Source organism: Monodon monoceros, unplaced genomic scaffold, assembly GCF_005190385.1.
Source record: "Monodon monoceros isolate NGI ecotype Baffin Bay Population unplaced genomic scaffold, NGI_Narwhal_1 Super_Scaffold_19, whole genome shotgun sequence".
NCBI classification, from domain to species: Eukaryota; Metazoa; Chordata; class Mammalia; order Artiodactyla; family Monodontidae; genus Monodon; species Monodon monoceros.
The window spans coordinates 49,812,938-49,833,656 of record NW_021703775.1 but is presented as its reverse complement, the minus strand read 5'-3'; positions in this window follow the sequence as shown (position 1 = coordinate 49,833,656).

Below are 20,719 nucleotides of genomic sequence, written 5' to 3'. Positions count from 1 at the left end.
CTTAGCTTGTCCAACTTGTGGTCCACTCTGACCCCAGGTTAGTAGCTGTGCTTGGCCAGTACTTGCCAGACTTGCCCACATAGTTTAACACGGTCTCCAAGAGTGGTGTCAGCAAGAGTGGTGTCAGCATTCGTCTCAAATCAAACCCACAAGGCTTCCATGTACCATTTTCTTACATGGCCAACGCTAGTTTGATTTCTATTACTTACCACAAAACAGGTTTTTGCATGTAGAGTCAAAGCAGTAATCATGAACGAAAAGAAGTATTATCAATTCTATTAAATATGACCATATACAATACGATAACATACAGTTTTAATATATTTATACACTGGAGTCCCCAAGGTGGATGGATGTGAGCCTGGACTGAAATGGCCAGAGACCTCTCTGAGATAGGTTTTGCTCTGGCCCAAGCAACACCCCCAGAGGTTCCCCTAGACTCAGGGACTGCTTTCTCCCTCATCCCAGGTGCTTCTCAAAAACAAAGATGCAAAAACAGAATTCTCTGGAGCTCTTTATGACATTCCCTTTCATTTCCACTCAAACAGGCTTTTTTAAAAAAAGTACAGGAAGTTCCCTATTGGCCCATGAAAACTCGCTTTGAAACTCCTTAACTCTATTGCGGGTGGGTGATTCAGGCAGGGCCCGCAACACTTTATCTTCAGTGTGGATCGTATTTACCCATGCCCCCTCTTCATCCTTCCCCCATCAAAACCTACTCTCAGGAAAGGTTCTGAGATGTATCAGTCATTTACACTTTGGGATTAATTTCAATGCCAGTGTTTTCTCTTTTCCAGAGATGATTATGTTTTCAGCCACGTTTCTCAGATTAAGCATCAACAGTCTGGGGAGGAGGGAAGCGAGAGGAGCAAGAGGCCTTCCTTGTACCTCTGAAATAATACAACAGCAGCAAATACTGAAATAGAGTTTATACATACCAGGTACTTTTCAAATATTATACCATTTAAGTAATGGGCTCTGATTACATGATTTAATATATGTAAAGTGTTTAGCACAGTACCTGGTGCACATAATAAATAATCAATTAAAAGTGGCTATTATTAAAAAAATAATAATCCTCATAACAACTCAATGAGTTGTGTATTACTCCATTTAAAAGATGAAGAAACAAAGGTAAATGACTTTCCAAACACACTCAGATGATAGACGTGGGGCTAGGATTTAAATCCAGATTTATCTGACTCCAAAGATGTGCTCTTCTTATAACATCATTTGGATTTCAAATCACAAAAGCCTCAGCTGAATCTGCCTACCAGTGAGTCTGGTCGGAAATTTGGGCACACAGGGAAGTGTCGTAAAATGCTTTTTCTTCAACTTCCCTGTTGGCAATAGTTAGGAATCTGCCTGCCAATGCAGGGGACATGGGTTCGAGCCCTGGTCCAGGAAGATCCCACATGCTGCGGAGCAACTAAGCCCGTGTGCCACAGCTACTGAGCCTGCACTCTAGAGCCCGCAAGCCACAATCACTGAGCCCACGTGCCACAACTACTGAAGCCAATGCACCCTAGAGCCTGTGCTTCTCAACAAGAAAAGCCACTGCATTGAGAAGCCCGCACACCACAACAAAGAGTAGCCCCCACTCGCCACAACTAGAGAAAGCCCGCGCAGCAATGAAGACCCAAAGCAGCCAAAAATAAATATATATATATTTTTAAATGTTTAATGCTTTTTTTCATATTTTTATTTTGTTTATTTTTATTGCAGTATAGTTGATTTACAATATCACATAAGTTTCAGGTGTACAACATAGTATTCACAATTTTTAAAGATTATAATCCATTTATAGTTATTATAAAATATTGGCTATATTCCCTGTGCTGTGCAATATATTCTTGTAGCTTATTTATTTTATACATAGTAGTTTGTACCTCTTAATCCCCTACTCCTATCTTTCCCCTCTCTTTTTTCCTCTCCCCACTGGTAACCACTAGTTTGTTCTCTATATCTGTGAGTATGCTTCTTTTTTGTTGTCACTAGTTTTATTTTTTAGATTGCACATGTAAGTGATATTATATAGTATTTGTCTTTCTCTGTCTGACTAAGCATAATACCCTCCAAGTCTATCCATGTTGTTGCAAATGGCAAATTTTCATTCTTTTTAATAGCTGAGTAGTATTCCATTGTGTATATACACCACATCTTCCTTATCCATTCATCTGTTGATGGACACTTAGGTTGCTTCCATATCCTGGCACTTGTAAATAATGCTGCTATGAGCATTGGTATGCATATATCTTTTGAATTAATGTTTGCATTTTCTTTGGATCTATACCTAGGACTGGAATTTCTGGATCATACAGTACTATTTTTAGTTTTTGGGGGAACCACCATACTGTTTTCCACTGTAGCTGTACCAATTTACATTCCCACCAGCTGTGTACAAGAGTTCCCTTTAATCCATATCTTCTCCTGCATTTGTTATTTGTGGTCTTTTTTTTTTTAATAAATTTATTTATTTATTCATTATTTTTGGCTGCGTTGGGTCTTCGTTGCTGCATGCGGGCTTTCTCTAGCGAAGACCGGGGGCTACTCTTCCTTGTGGTGCGTGGGCTTCTCATTGCGCTGGCTTCTCTTGTTGCGGAGCATGGGCTCCAGGCACACGGGCTTCAGTAGTTGTGGTGCACAGGCTTAGTTGCCCTGCGGCATGCGAGATCTTCCCCAGCCAGGGCTCGAACCCGTGTCCCCTGCATTGGCAGGCGGATTCTTAACTGCTGCACCACCAGGGAAGTCCTATTTGTGGTCTTTTTGATGATGGTCATTCTGATAGGTGTGAAGTGATATCTCATTGTGGTTTTGATTTGCATTTTTCTAGTGATTACTGATGCTGAGCATCTTTTCATGTGCCTGTTGGCCATTGGTATGTCTTCTTTGGGGAAATGTCTATTCAGGTCTTCTACCCATTTTTTAATCAGACTGGTTTTTTGATGGTGAGTTGTATGAGCTGTTTATATATTTTGGATATTAACCCTTTAGTGGTCATATCATTTGTAAAATGCTTCATTTTTTATAAGACTTTACTTACCATGAAAAACTTTTCTATCAGTTTTCTCACCCTCACCACTTCCCAGAACAGGGGAGGTTATTTCCGCCCCACCCCTGGTACTCACAGCACTTATTGTTGGGGAAGTGACAGCCTGAGAAAAGATGAAAGTCCCTAACATCCTGGCATGTCAGAGTCAAGCGCCAGCATAAGCCTCTTTGATTTACTTCTGTTCCCAAGCAAGCCGGGAAAGAGACGAGCGTTGTTCTAATTTCTCTGAGACGAGACCCAGGGCCAAGTGGCAAGTGAGTATATGATGATGCTAATCCATGCCTCCTTCCTTCCTTCTGTTTCCCCAGTCACATCCACGTACTCTGTCCATTTGACAAGGCCCACAAGCGAAGCAGGCTGTGTGCATCTCCACTTCCTGCCAGGGGTGGTGGGGACTTGAGTTAGGACTTGGCGTTAATGGGGTCATCCCTGAATGAACCAGTAGGACAACACTAACATAAAACTCTGTTTCAGCTGACCACCTCCCAGACTAGAGCTATTGGCTCACAAAGGCAAGAGCCTAAGGACAGCTAGTGGCTGAAGAAACAACTCAGAGACCAGGGCCCACGCAAGACATGTTCATTCATGGTGTCTTCCCTTCCAGCCTCTTGGATATGGAGGGATATTTATAGTAGGATATATATGGCCTCCCTCAAATGTTCCCCTGAACATATGCTAACTACAGGGATTCTTTATTCCTTGTGGAAAATGTTTTTGCCACATGATAAAGCCTTACCGTTGATTTGGATGTTCTGTGCCGTGTCCTCTTTTAACTGAATTCAAAACAAAACCCTTCCAGAAGTCCTTCTTGCAGACTGCTTTGAGGGTCCAACATGAACAGTCTGGGAGGTAAGCTGCACAGCCCCTGCTGAGATCAACATCCCCTGGGTCCACCCTGATGGATACAGAGTGATGTCTCTCAACAAACTTGACCCACTCTCCCAGTCTTCCAGATTGTCAGCGAAGTCTAAACAATGTAAAGAAGTCACCCCAAGGCTTCTTCCAGGTTTTGTTAATCAGACATGATGGCTGATAGGCAGAAATCACCACTGTGGTTCTTCTGCCTCTAAATCATATAAGGATACATGGGCTCCATAGTGCTGTCCTTGAAAACGTATGCTTAATAAGGTTTTCTTTCCTTATGGGAAAACACTGATCTGCAAGGCTCCGCATTTCCCTTGTTCAGGTTATCCATCAACATTTTGTCTGCAATATCTTATTTCTGGATTTAATGGGGCCTCAATGACCAGGGAGGTCTTGAGAAGGTCATTTGCTATGAGGGCTGGTTCTCTGAGCTCCCATATCAGGGTTTCCTGAGTAACGGGCTGGGAAAGTCCTCTGTGCCAGAGTTCCCTGGGCCCTGAGCTGGGCCCAGCTGCAGCCCTTGCCCTCCAGGACTCTGACAGCACCAAGGCTGTGGGCAGCAGCGGGACCCAGGTGCTGGGCACAGAGCCCAGGCAAGGGAGTCTGCAGCAAGGTTGGCTGCAGTTTAGGGGACAGGCAAGAATTAGGTCATATCTGGAAAATGCCACTAAAAATCTGTCAACGCGTGAGGAGGGAAGGTCAGAGCCAGATCAGTGCAGAGTGACAAGTAGGGGAGTCTATACAGGAAGACAGTATGTGAAGTCAGAAGGTAACCTGTCAAGAGTTAGAGTGAAAAACAAACCAGAAAAATAGTGAAAAAAAAATTGATTTTTGACAAAAGTGTCAGTGTAACTCATTGAAAAAAGAATAATTTTTTCAACAAATGGTGCAGGAATAAGTGTTTAACCCTATACAAAAATGAACCTTGACCATTTCATAGGCAAAATTTAACTTCAAATTGATCTATAAGGGCTAAAATTGTGAAACCTTTAACAGAAGACACAGGAGAAAGTCTCAGTGACCGTTAGCTTGCCAAAAATTCTTTAAAAGGACTGAAAAAATACAAACTATAACAATGTGTTGTACTTAATGTCACTGAACTGTACACTTAAAAATAGTTAAAATGGGGCTTCCCTGGTGGTGTGGTGGTTGAGAGTCCGCCTGCCGATGCAAGGGACGCGGGTTCGTGCCCCGGTCCGGGAAGATCCCACATGCCGCGGAGCGGCTAGGCCCGTGAGCCATGGCCGCTGGGCCTGCATGTCCGGAGCCTGTGCTCCTCAACGGGAGAGGCCACAACAGTGAGAGGCCCGCGTACCGCAAAAAAAAAAAAAAAAAAAAAAAGTTAAAATGGTAATAATTCAGCAGAAACTGCACCAAATGAACAGTTAGTTAAATCTCTTTAAGGTCTCAAGTATAGTAAACCATTAATGGGAACTATGTTGCTTTTATGTTATGTATATTTTACCACAATAATCGTAATAATAAAAGAGAGAATACCTTCTCTTCAGACAATTGCCAGGGGAAAAAAACTCACAAACTGTCAAAGAAAATTTAAAATTCAAAACTTTTGTTCTTTAAAAGGGAACCTTCCTACACTGTTGGTGGGAATGTAAATTGCTACAGCCACTATGAAGAACAGTATGGAGTTCCTTAAAAAACTAAAAATAGAACTACCATATGATCCAGCAATCCCACTCCTGGGCAGACACCCGGAGAAAACCATAATTCAAAGAGCTACATGCACCCCAATGTTCATTGCAGCACTATTTACAATAGCCAAGACATGGAAGCAACCTAAATGTCCATCCACAGATGAATGGATAAAGAAGATGTGGTATATAGATACAATGGAATATTACTCAGCCATAAAAAGAATGAAATAATGCCATTTGCAGCAACAGAGATGGACCTAGAGATTATCATACTATGTGAAGTAAGCCAGACAGAGAAAGACAAATATCATATGATATCATTTATATGTAGAATCTAAAATATGATACAAATGAACTTATTTACAAAGCAGAAACAGACTCACAGACATAGAAAACAAATTTATGGTTACCAAGGGGAAAGCGGGTGGGAGAGGGATAAATTAGGAGTTTGGGATTAGCAGATACAAACTACTATATATAAAAGAGATAAACAACAAGGTCCTACTGTATAGCACAGGGAACTGTATTCAATATCTTGTAATAAACTATAATGGAAAAGAATATATATATATGTATATATATGTATATATGTGTGTGTGTATATATATATATATATATAAAACTGAATCACTTTGCTATACACCAGAAACTAACACAACATAGTAAATCAACTATACTTCAATTAAAAAATAAAATAAAACTTCTGGTATTTAAAAGAGGCTGTTATAAAAATGAAAATGTTGCATATGAAAAGTTGCAAAACCTTATCTGACAAAGGACATGTTCCAAAATATATAAAGAATAGTTACAACTCAGTAATAAGACAAACAATCCAATTATTTTTAAAATGAGCAAAAAATTTGAACAGACATTTCACCACAGTAGATAGATAGATGGCAAATAAGACCTGAAAAGATGTCTGATATAATTAGTCATCAGGGAAATGCAAATTAAAATCACAATGAGAAACTGCTATATATCTACTAGAATGGCTAAAATTAAAACGACTAACTATACCAAATGTTGGCAAGGAAATAGAGCAACCAGAACTCCTCATAAACTGCTGAGAGGGAAGGAAAATGGTACAACCACTTTGGAAAATGGTTTGGCCGTTTCTTATCGTATTAAATATATACCTACTATATGATCCAGCTGTTCAACACCTAGGTATTTACCCTGGGGAAATGAAAGCATATGTCCACAAAAGGCTTGTCCTTGAGTTTTCTTAGTAGTTTTATTTGTAATCGTCAAAAACTGGAAACAATTCAAATATCCATCAAGAGGAGAATAAACAAATTTAGTATATATGTACAAGGGAGCACTACTCAGCTACAAAAAGGAATGAACTATTGACACATAGGCAATAACATGGACGAACCTCAAAATAATTATGCTGAAAGAAGCCAGACCAAAAAAAAGGACATGCTGTCTGCTTCCATATATAAAATTCTAGAAAATGCAAATTAATCTATAGAGATGGAAAGCAGACAAATGGTTGCCTAGGAACAGAGGAGGGGAGAGTGAGGGATGGATTACCAAGGAGCACAAGGAAGCTTTGGGGAGTGATAGACATATTCATTATCTTGATTATAGCAATGGTTTCATGGCGTATACATACGTCAGAATTCATCCATTTGTATTGTTAAATATGTGCAGTTAATTGTATACCAATTATCATTCAATAAAGCCTTCAAAAAAAAAAGAAAGAAGGAAAAACCCACCCCCTGCCATCAATAGGCAATACAGAGTCATGGCTAGAATGTGGGCTCTGGAGGCTTCTCTAGGTTTGGATTCAGGATCTGTGTATGACTTACTAGCTGTGTGACCTGGGCCAAATTATGTGATCTCTTTAAACCTTGCTATCTTCACCTGTGAAATGGGATAATAATAGTGTTGTGAAGACAAAATTATTTAGAGTTTATAAAGTACTTGGAATAGCAGCTAAAGTACGGAAAATGTTGGCTATCGTCGTCGTCGTCGTCACCATCGTCATCATTTGTAAAGCTGATGAGTGAAATGCAAGGCAGACAGATACTGGAGATCAGTGTCCAGGTGGGTGGGTGGAAGGGAGTAGGTGAGAAGCCAAGAGTTCAGGTCTGACAGGGATACCCAGAAGTCCCACCATCCCAAGGAATGGTGTTATGGTGCAACCTTCCAAGCAGCCACGTTTAGCAGGTCTAGAAGCTGCAGGGGAAAGAGAGACACGTGGACACACCTGGGTGAAAGCGTGCAGATAGAAAATACAGTTTCACAGACTTCATGGGGGCCCTTTCAAGTGTTCCTGAGTTTCTAGCCTACACTTTGTTGGTGCCACATTAGACACGGTGGAAGAGAAACACTTCTCCATCCCTCTTGCCCTGAAAGTGGTTTCCTGACATATCAGAGGGACCACCTTTCAGTGTTCCAATGCTTTCCAGTCAACCACCCCTTGTGGCTCACACCAGATCTGGGGTGCCACCCAAGAGAGTCAGCACTGCCTCAGCTTCTGTCTGGCCTGGACAGTCAGAACACTCACCTAGTCCCTGCCCAGAAGAACAGCGACCAGGGCAGCGGTAATGCCACCAGCAGCTGACCGCTCACGGTAAGGGCAGCAAAATCGGTAGAGGAATGCAAGGCTTAGGCGGAAATACTGAGCTGGTACTGGTGGAAGGTGAGGAGGGGAAATGGCTGGTTAGAAGCTGGAGGAGATTTCTCCAGGATCCATCAGCGAGCCAAGTAAGCACAAATCCCAAAAACAAAAAAAAACATGAAATCAGCAGTCAGGGCCGTGGTGGGATCCAGCTGGCCAGAAGCCTGGGTCCAGGCAATTTCATTCTCTGGGAGAGGTTCCTACAGGAGGAAGGAGGAAGGGAAAAGTGGGAGAAGGATCATACTAATTAATAAATAGGTGAACCAGGCCAGTGCGTCTATCGGAGGCTGCATGGTAAAAGGGCGTCTCAGCTTGAAAGAACTGTAGCAAAGGACAAGGACTGTTAAGAGCTCACGGCTCAAAATCTGGCTGCACCGCTATGCTGGTTGCACTCCGTTCGCGTACACACACACACACACACACACACACACACACACACATGTCCCCTCCTCCACCCTCCTGCTCTGTGCCCCGATGACTGACCCCTTTAGGCTGCATCACCTGGATTCTGGATGTGTTTGGCCAATGGGAGCCACAGGAGGGATGGGAGAGCAGGAGAAATGAGAGTCGGGGTATTTCTTGCCTGTTCCCTCCTTGCTTTGGATCCTGGTACTGGCAGTGGCTAGGTCCCTCTGTGACTCTAGGCCGACCCCCATGGGTCCAGGTCTCACCCACCTCTGGTCCCACTCTTTCCCCTCCTTGATCCTTTAGGCTTGTGGGTGTTCAGAACATCTTGCGGTTGCTTGTCTCTGGGTAACTCAACAGTCTTGTTTGTCCCTTAGCCCTGCCCTCACGTCCTGAATTGAAATCTCCTTGAACCATCTTTAGTGGATCCAGTTGTTAGCTGTGTAATAACCGGGGACAGTCGATCTCTGGGCTCCACTTTCTCGTCTGTGGGTGGGGATACTAGAGGCTGCGAGGACTTGGAGGTTAACGTACACGGTTAGCCACTGCTGTTATCCCAGGAGATGCGCCACTGGAGGACCCTCAGGACGTGACTCTTGGATTCTGTAGGTCTTCTAGTCCCTTCTCCTGCCCCCTCCCCACCACCAAGCCTTTTATCCCTTGGATAAACCCTGCTCACTCAGACTGAAGGGGAGAGGAACAACGTTCCTCTGGCTCCTTGTCACACAGACCCAGAAAGGCAGGAGGGGCAGTCTGCCAGCCCAGCCCATCAACCTCCCCATGACAAAGGTCAGCCTGCCTGGAATAAGGAAGTACCCACAGCCAGGAAAGGGAAATCCAAACCCAAAAATACAGGAACTGAGCATTTCAATCAACATGGGCCTGCAGCGTCCTTGCGGAGTGCTGTTTATGAGGCGATAAACCATTGAAATACTCTATTTTGGAACCCACAAGGTCTCCTTGAATGGCTTTTGAGAAGGTACTGCTAATAAGAGCCTCCAGGAGGACTAGAGGGTGAGATGGGGGCACCTTTGCCTTGAAGCTGCAGGTTTCCTGTGGGGGTGGAGGGAGGCTCCATGGGAAGCACCAGAGCCTGGAGAGGATACCATGAGGGGGGTACCCCTGGGGATGACTCCAGGGTTCAGGCGGGCAGCTGGAATCACAGGTACTAAAGGCTGATTTTGTGTCCTCTGCAGAGTTGTGAGGAAGAGAGACATTACTTTTAGTAGCGGGCAGGGAGACAGAGGGCTATACTGCGGTGGGCAAATCATGGTATGGGTCCTGAGCTTAAATCCTGGCCCTGCCATTTGTTTGTTGTCTGACCTTGGCAAATATACTTACCCTCTCTATGACTCAGTTTGGTCACCTGTAAGATGGGGATGATAATAGTAATAATATGCCCGTCCTATTGAGTTTTTGATGATTAAATGAGATAACATATATTATGTTCTTAGCATGGGGCCAGCACAGGGTAAGTGCTCAAAAAATTAGTATTATCAAGAATGTTACCACCACTCCCATCTCTTCCCATCTACCCTTTTCCCAGCTCCAGAGACAGCAGGGGTCCCTAGGGGGTTAACACATAATAACTTGACACCTGTTTTGGGGAAGGTGGTACAGCAAAACAAATTCCAGGTCCAGATCAACTCTCAGAGCCCAGCAGAGTCCAGAGGCTGCTGGAGGGAAAGGGCAGAAACTGGGGAGAGTAAAGCAGCCAATGCCAAGTGAACTACGTGCAAACGGCCCATAACAGTGCCAATGGCTAGTGGTCCCGTTGGGGCAGTGCCTTAGGAACTCTTTGACACAGGACTGGCAAAACTGGACATGACTACACACTCCTTTGTAGAAGGCAAAATAGTCGGGAGAGGGTCTCCGTTTTGAAGACCCATAATCACCCATAAGAAATACAATCTGCTGATGTTAGAAAGAAAATGTGTAGCAAGAGAGAGGGTGGTGCCAGGGGAAGAGGCCAGCTGGTTCCCAAGAGGGTTCCCAAGGCCATAGCATCCCTTAATGACTTTTCCAGAGTCTGAGGCTACCCCTCATCAGGCTCCAAAACTTGATGCTGTCAACAGGCTGAGGGTGGATTGTCTTTTAGGGATAGACTAACATCAACCAGAGTAATAAAATACTGATATATAGACCAGAATGCTAATTCTTTCCTCCTTTCTTTCTTTTCTTCCTTTCTTTCTTTTTCTTTCTTTCTTTCTTTTTCTTTCTTTCTTTCTTTCTTTCTCTCCTCTCTTTCTCTCTTTCTTTCTTCCCTCCTTTCTAATATTTAACGAATACCTACTATGTACTAGGCAGCTATAAATAAAAGCCTCCAATCTCATAGAACATACATTTTAGTTGGGGAGAAAAAAATAAACATCTATCAAGAGAATCAGAAAATAAGCCACAGACTGGGAGAAAATATTTACAAAAGATATATCTGAAAAGGAATGTTAACCAAAATGTTAACAAAGAACTCTTAAAATTCAACAATAAGAAAACAAACAACTCGATTAAAAACTGGGGGAAAGATCTGAACAAATAGACACCTCACCACAGAAAATACAGTTGGCACATAAGCACGTGAAAAGATGCCCAACATCATGTGTCATTGTGAGTTAAAACAGCAATGAGATACCTCTACACACCTATTAAGAATGGCCAAAATCTAAAACAATGACAACAGTACACACTGGTGAGGCTGCGGGGCAACAGGAACTCCCATTCATTGCTGGTGGGATTATATAATGGTACAGACACTCTGGAAGACAGTTCGACAGTTTCTTACAAATCCAAACGTGGTCTTACTGCACGATCCAGCAGTCACGCTTCTTGACATTTACCCAAAGGAGCTGAAAACTTATGTCCACACAAAAACCTGCACACAAATGTTTATAGAAGCTTTATTCATAATTGCCCAAACTTGCAAGCAACCAAGATGTTCTGCAGAAGGTGAATGAATAAATAAACTGTGGTACATCCAGACAATGGAATATTGTTCAGCCATAAAAAAGAAGTGAGCTAATAAACCACGCAAAGATGTGGAGGAACCTTAAATGCGTATTACTAAGTGAAAGAAGCCCATCTGAAAAGGCCACACACCGTAAGATTCTAACCACATGACATTCTGGAAAAGGTAAAACTATAGCTATGGTAAAAAGATCAAAGGTTGCCAGGAGTTTGGGGGAAGCAGGGATAAACAGGCAGAGCACAGAGGATTTTTAGGGCAATAAAACTACTCTGTATGATACTATAATGTCGGATATATGCCATTACAAATTTGTCAAAACCCATAAAATGTACAACAAAAAGAGTGAAGCCTCATGTAAACTATGGCCTTTGGTCAATAACGAGGAAACAAAGGTGTCACACTGGTGCATGGGGGAGGTGCGGAGGGGAGGGCTTATGTGGGAATGCTCCATACCTGCAGCTCCATTTTGCTATGAACCCAAAACTGCTGTAAAAAATAGTCTGGTAATATTTTTAATCTATAAATAATTAAGAGAGCATGTTAAGCACCAGGGTTAGGTGTGGGGAATATGAGGAAGGGGGGCCACTTAGCTAAGGTAAGCCCACCTCCTCAGAGCCACGATCAGAGGCATTCCAGGCAAAGCAAACAGCAAGGGCGGGAGTCCTGAGTAAACTGCCCAGCAGACTGGGACCCCTGCCTCTACAGGCCTGCATCCCTTCTCTGCAGGCACCCAGTGCAGGGAGGTGAGTTATAGGCAGAAGGCCATGTGGTGAGCAAGGAGCCACAGCAAGGGAGGAAGGGACTCCAGGTGGTGACTGGCAAAGGCTGCGACGGCCTCTTGCCAGCCCGGGCCTCTCCCTGCCCGGGGCCAGGATGTCTGTGGATTGAGGCTGCTCCCACAGGCAGTGCTGGGGAGTCTGCCCCCTTGCCCCTGCTATCCACACATGTCCCCAGGTTGGTTAATGCAACTTAGTTGGCTACTGTTAAATCTTGCTTGGGCAGATTATCCAAATTATTTCACCTCTGTGTCTGTTTCCTCATCTACAAAATAAGGAGAATAAGAGCTAACTTGCAGGGTTCTGAGGTGGAAATGAGGATTCAGTGAGGTAACCAAGCTATGTAAAGCCCCTTGTGCTTGATATTAGCCGTTCAAGAGATGGTTAGTTTAATTGCTGTTATTCATATTATTTTGACGATTCTGGCGCAGCCTGTGAGCCTTGTTAGCTCTTTAAGGAACAGCAGTAGAGCACAGGAATGGCCCATAGGGCATGGGCTCTGGGCATACAATCTGTATCAGGCAAGTTATTGAAACTCTCTGCCTCAGTTTACCCATCTGCATAATGGGGCTACTGATGGACCCTACTTAACGGAGTTGTTGTGAAGATGGAATGAGTTAATGCACATAAAGCTGTTAAAACAGCACCTGGCACATGGTGGGGGTCCAGATGTCCACTGTTGTTATATGTTGTGTAGATCATTTCCAAAGATGGCTGCAACAATCCCACCCATCCCACATGGAGTCTGTTTCCCTTCCGCTTGAATCTGGGCTGGTCCTAGGGTAGAAATGACATTCTGGGACTTCTGGGCCTTAACAGTCCTTTCAGCTTCCATTTTTGACTTCCAGGAAACTAGTTTCCATGGAAAGAACTCTGGGCTAACCTGTTGGAGAGGCCACATGGAGAGAGTGTGGAAGATAAGAAGCCACACAGGAAAGAACCAAGACACCCCAGTAGACAGCCAGAACCCAGATATGTGAGCAAGGCCATCTTGATTCTTAAGACGCCACGGCTGACCCCAGGGGAAGCAAAGATGAGTGTTGCAGCCGAGCCATGCCTAAATTCCTGCCTCAGAATCCTGAACAAATGACTGTCCTTCTGTGCCACTGAGTTTGGGGTGGTTTGCTACACAGCAATATGTTACAGCAATATGTATATATTTATATGTATATAAAATAACTAAATACATAAAACAGACCCACACACATGACTGCATCCATTATGTGTTGATTTTCTAGTTTCATTCTCACAGGCCAACCTTATTCCCCAGTTCTTAACATCTCCTCTATACCTCACCTGTACAATCCATGAGGGAGCTGATATTTTCTGGTAATGAATCAAAAGAGTGAAATAATCCAGAAAAGGTGAGAAGGTGTGGTCTCTGCTCTTGAGAAACTTAAAGTTAAAATGGCTTAAAAAAAAGAAAAAAGTACCATGGGATACAGAATAAAAAACCCAGTCCCTCACATTTGCATAATGTTTTGGCCTTTCTAGGAATCATCAGAAATCACATGATTTTCCTTCAAAGCATCTAAGAGCAAATAGTTAACACTGGCTGACCGTTTCCTATCTGCCTGGCACTCATCCAAGCATTTACATGTTATCATAATGAAACAAGTTGTACTTTCCAGAAATGGCTGCCATGGGACTTCCCTGGCAGTCCAGTGGTTAAGACTCCACACTTTCACTGCAGGGGGCACGGGTTCAATCCCTGGTCAGGGAACTAAGATCCAACAGGCCGTGCAGCACGGCCAAAAAAAAATCAAAACAACAACAACAACAACAAAAATGGTTGCCACAATACATCCCATCCTACATGCTCTTCTTATGACATGATGTTGCCATTCCTCTCATTGAGGTGGGATCTGTGTCCCTTCCCTTGAATCTAGACGAGCCTTTGTGACTGCCTTGACCAGGAGACCACATCACAAGTGAAGCCAAATGACTTTCAAGTTTTTCATAAAAATGCCATGCCCTTCTGCCTTGCTTTCTTGTTTGGGAACCAGTTGCCACGCTCTGAGGAAGCCCAGGCCACATGAAAAGACGACATGTAGGTGTTTCAGCCGACAAGTCCATCTGGGATCCCAGCCAACAGGGCAGGTATGAACAGCCACACATGTGAGCGAGGAAACCTTTGAGATGCTTCTAGCTCTAGCTAAGGCCAATGCCTGGCTGACACTGCATGAGAAACCCTGAGCAAGAACCACTAGCTGAGACAGGGAATAATAAAACGATGTTTTAAGCCACAGAATTTTGAGGTGATTTGTTACACAGCAATAGATAACAAAGACACGTGGTTGTTTCGATGATGATTTGATTCCCTATGTCCCCTACTGAAGCGTAAGCTAAAAGAAAGTGGGAACTGAGCTCCTCTTATCCACAGCTGTATCCCTAGGATCTAGTAGAGAACACTCGCTCATTAAGAATTTGTTAAATGAAGGAACATGTCATTGCTCTTGATTCTTACAAACCACTGGAAGAGGTCAGTAAGGTAGGCACTCTTATATTTGTAGATAAGGAAAACAGCCCAGAGACATCAAGTGACTTGCCTAAAGCTACACATCCAGCAAATGTAAGAGTAAGACTAGACCCCTAGGACTTCCCTGGTGGCGCAGTGGTTAAGAATCTGCCTTCCAATGCAGGGGACACGGGTTTGAGCCCTGGTCCGGGAAGATCCCACATGCTGCAGAGCAACTAAGCCCGTGCACCACAACTACTGAGCCTGCACTCTAGAGCCCACGAGCCACAACTACTGAGTCAGTGTGCCACAACTACTGAAGCCTGCACGCCTAGAGTCTGTGCTCTGCAATAAGAGAAGCCACAGCAATGAGAAGCCTGTGCACCGCAACGAAGAGTAGCCCCCGCTCTCCGCAACTAGAGAAAGCCCGTGCTCAGCAATGAACACCCGATGCAGCCAAAGATTAATTAATTAATTAATTAATTTTAAAAAAAGACTAGATCCCTAGTCTCCTGACTCCTCCAACTGGTGTGCTTTCCCCTGTGCCATGCTGATGTCAAGCAGATCCCATGTACATAGCTCTGTGTAACTGTCCTAAAGTGCGTGGTACCCTGGAATGATGGCGACCAGATGAATCCAAGCCTGGCATCCTTCTAATGTAAAGAACAGGTAGTCTTTACATTAGATGTTGAAGCAAGCATGGAATATGGCATGACTCTGAGAACTGAAGAGCGAATTCCAGGGGGAGAAGAAGCATTTTGAATGACTTAAGACTCTAAGTGAACTGGGCACGTGTAGAGTTGGCAGTGGCTTTGCTAGTTAAAAGAGAATGGGCATGAGAAGTCTGGCATGAGTAAAGATAGGGAATCAAGGGCTCTAGATTGGGGGGGCTCCTCTACTGAGCTTGACATCTGCAGAAACCCCGAGTTGTCCTCTTTCTGGCCCAAAGTAACTGGCTATCCGAAGGGGGATGCTGGCCCCAGGAAGGGATCTCTGTTCCTAGCGCACCACAACACAGATGAGGAAGATGACATGACTCCACCCGTCCTGAATACAGAGGTGAAAGACCAGGGGAGGGGAGAAATGCTCTGCGTTTTCTCCGCTATTCCTTCTCTTCCAGGCTTCCTGAATTTGACAGTCTCCATTTTATTACCAATGGAGGGAAAAATGACAACTAGGATTTCTTTTGAATCTTGGCAACAGAGCTCAGGCTTTTATTAGCATGCAATAAAAATGGCATTGACCTCAGGAACAAACAAATTAAATCCTGGTTGGCTTGGAGTTTAACATCTTAGCCTTTGGAAGTTCACTTACCCAGTGATTTACTTCCTTAGCTCCTTTAACCCAATATACTCAGCAGCTGACCTTCCAGTGGTTGCCATTTATCTTACCTCAGTGATACAGATCACAGACAGACCTGAACATGGGTCTCAGAAATGATTCATAAAGATTAAACATGTTTTAGACATGCACACCATGGAGCAGTGAGAGGCAGCTTGGGGGATAAGAGTGCTGGGGTGGTCTCAGGAGTTTGGGAGGCCAGTCCTGACCGTGCCCTAAACTTCTTGAAGCCTCAGTTTTTCCATCTGTCAAAATGGGAATTGTGTCACATTAGCACGGAGGACTACTCCCTAAAAATAAAATTCCATACTAAAGTATTTAACTTGTCTCCATAAGAACGTACTGAGTACTTTCCATGATGAGATTGAGATCCCCAGTGGATTATACAACGGAGTCCCTGTTCTCAAGACTCCCTGTCTACTAGGGGAGATAAGACACATATAGAACAGCAGCCAATAAAGGCAGGCAAGAGTAGCAGAATGAATTGTAGAGGCAATAAATGCTGTGATCAGTAAAGAAGGCTGCATGGAGGAGGTGAGACTTGTTGTGGGCCATGAAGGTTAGGCAAAATGTAGGTGGACAGACAAGAGTCATATGGATTTAATGTACAGCAAAATCTGCAATACTTAGTTTATTATTACATAAACATTAGTATATTTACAGCCATAGCATATTCAAAATATGAAACTGCTATGTGGGTAGATTACTGTTTGTTTAAAAATATTTGCTACCGCCCCTACACTGCCCCTTCCTGGTTCTCTTCCCTATAGGAAGAGTATACCTCCTGCCCCACTGATGTCAGCGTTGAATGTGACTTCATTTCCCAATGGAAGTGATGTACATCATAAAGCTTTGAGAGCCACTGAGTGGTTCCTCATTGTTTTTTTCCTCTCCCAGAAGGTAAACATGCCCCAGAGAAGTTCTGCCTCTATAACCCGAGTCTAAGAATGAAGACATGGAACAGAGTTGAATAATGAACAAGTAATATGAGCGAGAAATCACCCTTTGTGATTGGGATTGCCTGTTACACAGAATAATTTAGTCTAAGCTGACCAACGCAAGCTTCGTGCAGAAAAAGCTGACATCGTCAGTGTAAAATAAAACATGCGCTCCTCCTGCATGTCTCTTATACTCTCAATACTCCATTACAACACTGTTACACTTCTGACACCAGGTGTGTGGGTTTTCTGCACACCAAACTATCCGGATTTGCAGGGGAGGGATAAATTAGGAGTTTGGGATGAACATATACATACTACTATATATTAAATAGATAACCAACAATGACCTACTGCATGGTACAGGGAGCTATACTCCTATAAGGGAAAAGAATCTGAAAAAGAATATTATATATATATATATAATATCTATATACACACACAGACATATATATAAAACTGAATCACTGTGCTGTATACCTGAAACTAACACAACATTGTAAATCAACTATGCTTCAAAAAATGTATACATATATATATATATACATATACATATTTATATAAAAGATTTTAAAAAACCCGTTCTGTGACATCAGCAGGGTATCCTTCAATTTAATTGAATTCTGACACTATTTACCTGGAGATAGTATCAGATCCCACAGGCTAAAGGCTCAGTCCCACAAGATTGTCCCCCATTCCTTTTTCAGATACCAGTTGCAAGTCCAGGTTGTCACTGTGCTTCTGAATGCCCAGCTATATAGATCAGAGATTCCCACAACCCCCTCCTCAGGCTTGATTCATTTGCTAGAGAGGTTCACAGAACTCAGGCTCAGGAAAACATTTTACTTACTAGATCACTGGTTTATTATAAAAGGATATAACTCAGGAAGAGACAGATGGAAGAGATACACAGGGTAAGATACATGGGAAAGGATACAGAGCCTCCTTGCTCTCTGGGGGGGCCACTCTCTCGAATCTCCACATGTTCACCAACCTGAATGGTCTCTGGACCCTGTCCTTTTGGGTCTTAAGGAGTTTTCATTACAGAGGCACGATTGATTAAATTATTGATCATTGGTGATTGAATTCAGTCTCCCCCAGAGGTGGAGGGGGAGCTAAAAGTTGCAACCCTCTAATCACATTGGTTCCCCTGGCAACCAGCCCCCATCATTAGGTTACCTATGGGCTTTCTAAAAGTCACCACATTAACATAAACTCAAAAGTGGTTGAAAGAGGCTTGTTATGAATAACAAAATGCACCTTTATCATTCTAATCACTTAGGAAATTAAGGTTTTTAAGGAGTTCTTAGCCCAGAAAAGGAAGAAGAAAGATATATTTCTTATTATAAATTACAGTATCACGATTAGTTACTTATTGACCACCTACACCGTATGAAGCCCCTCAGGAGGAGCTGGAAATGATAATGATGATTTTTTTTTAAATCAGTAAAAGTATTCATAACTACCCTCAGCACTGAACTTCACAGTTCACAGAACACTAGTGTAGGTTATCTCAGCCAGACCCGAGGACAGCTGAAGTTCAAGGAGATTAAAGGCTCACCCCAGTTCACACAGCCCAGATGTAGACCAGCCCCAAGCCCAATCCTATGCTTTAAAAGCGCCTCTGATGGGACTTCCCTGGTGGCACCGTGGTTAAGGCTCTGCGCTCCCAATGCTGGGGTCCCAGGGTCCATCCCTGGTCAGAGAACTAGATCCCACATGCATGCCGCAACTAAGAGGTCTCAGGCCACAACTAAGACCCAGTGAAACCAAATAAATATATATTTTTTAAAAAGTAACAAACCTAGTTTAAAATGAAGAAAATATTTGATTCTAAAAACAAAACATAGAAAAAGCACTTATGATGTACACATCGCTACATTTAAAACAGATAACCAACAAGGACCTACAGTATAGCACAGGGAACTCTGCTCAATATTCTGTAATAACTTAAATGGGAAAAGAATTTGAAAAAGAATAGATACATGTATATGTATAATCACTCTGCTGTACACCTGAAACTAACACAACATTGTTAATCAACTATACTCCAATATAAAATAAAAATTAAAATGAAAGAAAAGAAAAGCACCTACGACCCAGTCCCTGGCCTGAGGGAGCTTAGAGCAAAGGTCGGAGTTGAGACCGCCTCACAGGTGCTCCAGCACCACCAGGAAGCTTGGGCTAAAAGCCAGCCTAGCTCTCAGGACAGAGTTGGATCTGTCTTCAGGGGCCCTAGAGCTCAGCCAACAGCTCTGGGGCTACAGGCTCCCCTGGAAGATCTCCTTCCTCTCCAGTCCACTTTACAAGCTAATTCTGAAGGACTTACTTACCTTGGTGAGGGGGTCAAACCACTTCCTTGAAATGGTCTCTGCAACTGCCCCCTCCCTTCAGTCTGATTTATTTTCTGTGATAAGCTCTGGGGTTGGGATGCAAGGAGTGAGGGACTTAACATCAGAGGAAGGCAGAAAATGAAGGAAAGGAGAGAAGGGGGAACAAAGAATAAAGGAAAAAATAAACAAAATGAGCTCTCTACATGTAACCTGGGAGGTTCCTACGGCTCTGAGGAAATGGAGGTCCTCTGCCCTCTCCCACTCCCATACTACACCTTTACCTTTCTGGGGTCCTACATCCTGAGTGAGACTCCCCAGTTATGAAATGCAGAAGTTGCAGAGCCAAACCTGGTAAGTGAGGCCAGCACCCAAGCTGGCTTGATATGAAAGTGTAAGTGCATCACCCACTGCTTTCGCTCTCCACTCCTGCACCCCACAGCCTCAGGGCTGGGCTTCACACTGTGGTTTGGTTTGACCAGAGCAGGTGACTGGGAACTATTAGGGTACTGCTGTTCCTTTCCTAGCTTCTGGGACCACTGACTGACGGATGAATGCTGGGGATCAGAGTGCCTTCCCCACTCAAATTTGACTCTTACTGGATTGCAGCCTCCTTTGGGCACAGCCTTTCATACATAATGAAAATGAGTTGAGTTCACATACACCCTGTTCTGAGCACTTATTATGTGCCACACACTGTTCTGAGTTCTTTACGTGGAATTAACTCAATTAATAACCACCCCTCCTACTATTATCTCCGTATTACAGATAAGAAAACTGAAAAATTCTGGTACTATCTGTAGTGAAATGATCAAAGGAGGTGTCCTTAAGACTCCTGAAGGAGCGTAGGAGATTGGAAGGACCAAACCTGATCAAGTGTTTGGCGATCTGGTAAATAAAGGGCAAGCTGGCTGGATGTCCTGAGCCAGCCCCTTTTTCTCCAGCGAAAAAGAAATTCACCTGAGGGGGACTTCCCTGATGGTCCAGCAGTTAAGACTCCACCTTTCAATGCAGGGGGTGTGGGTTTGATCCCTGGTCGGGGAGTTAAGATCTCACATGCCTTGTGGCCAAAAAACCAAAACGGAAGCAATATTGTAACAAATTCAATAAAGACTTAAAAAAAAAAAATGGTCCACATCAAAAAAATCTTAAAAAAAAAAAAAAGAAATCGGGCCTCCCTGGTGGCGCAGTGGTTGAGGGTCCGCCTGCCGATGCAGGGGACACGGGTTCGTGCCCCAATCCGGGAGGATCCCACATGCCGCAGAGCGGCTGGGCCCGTGAGCCATGGCCGCTGAGCCTGCGCGTCCGGAGC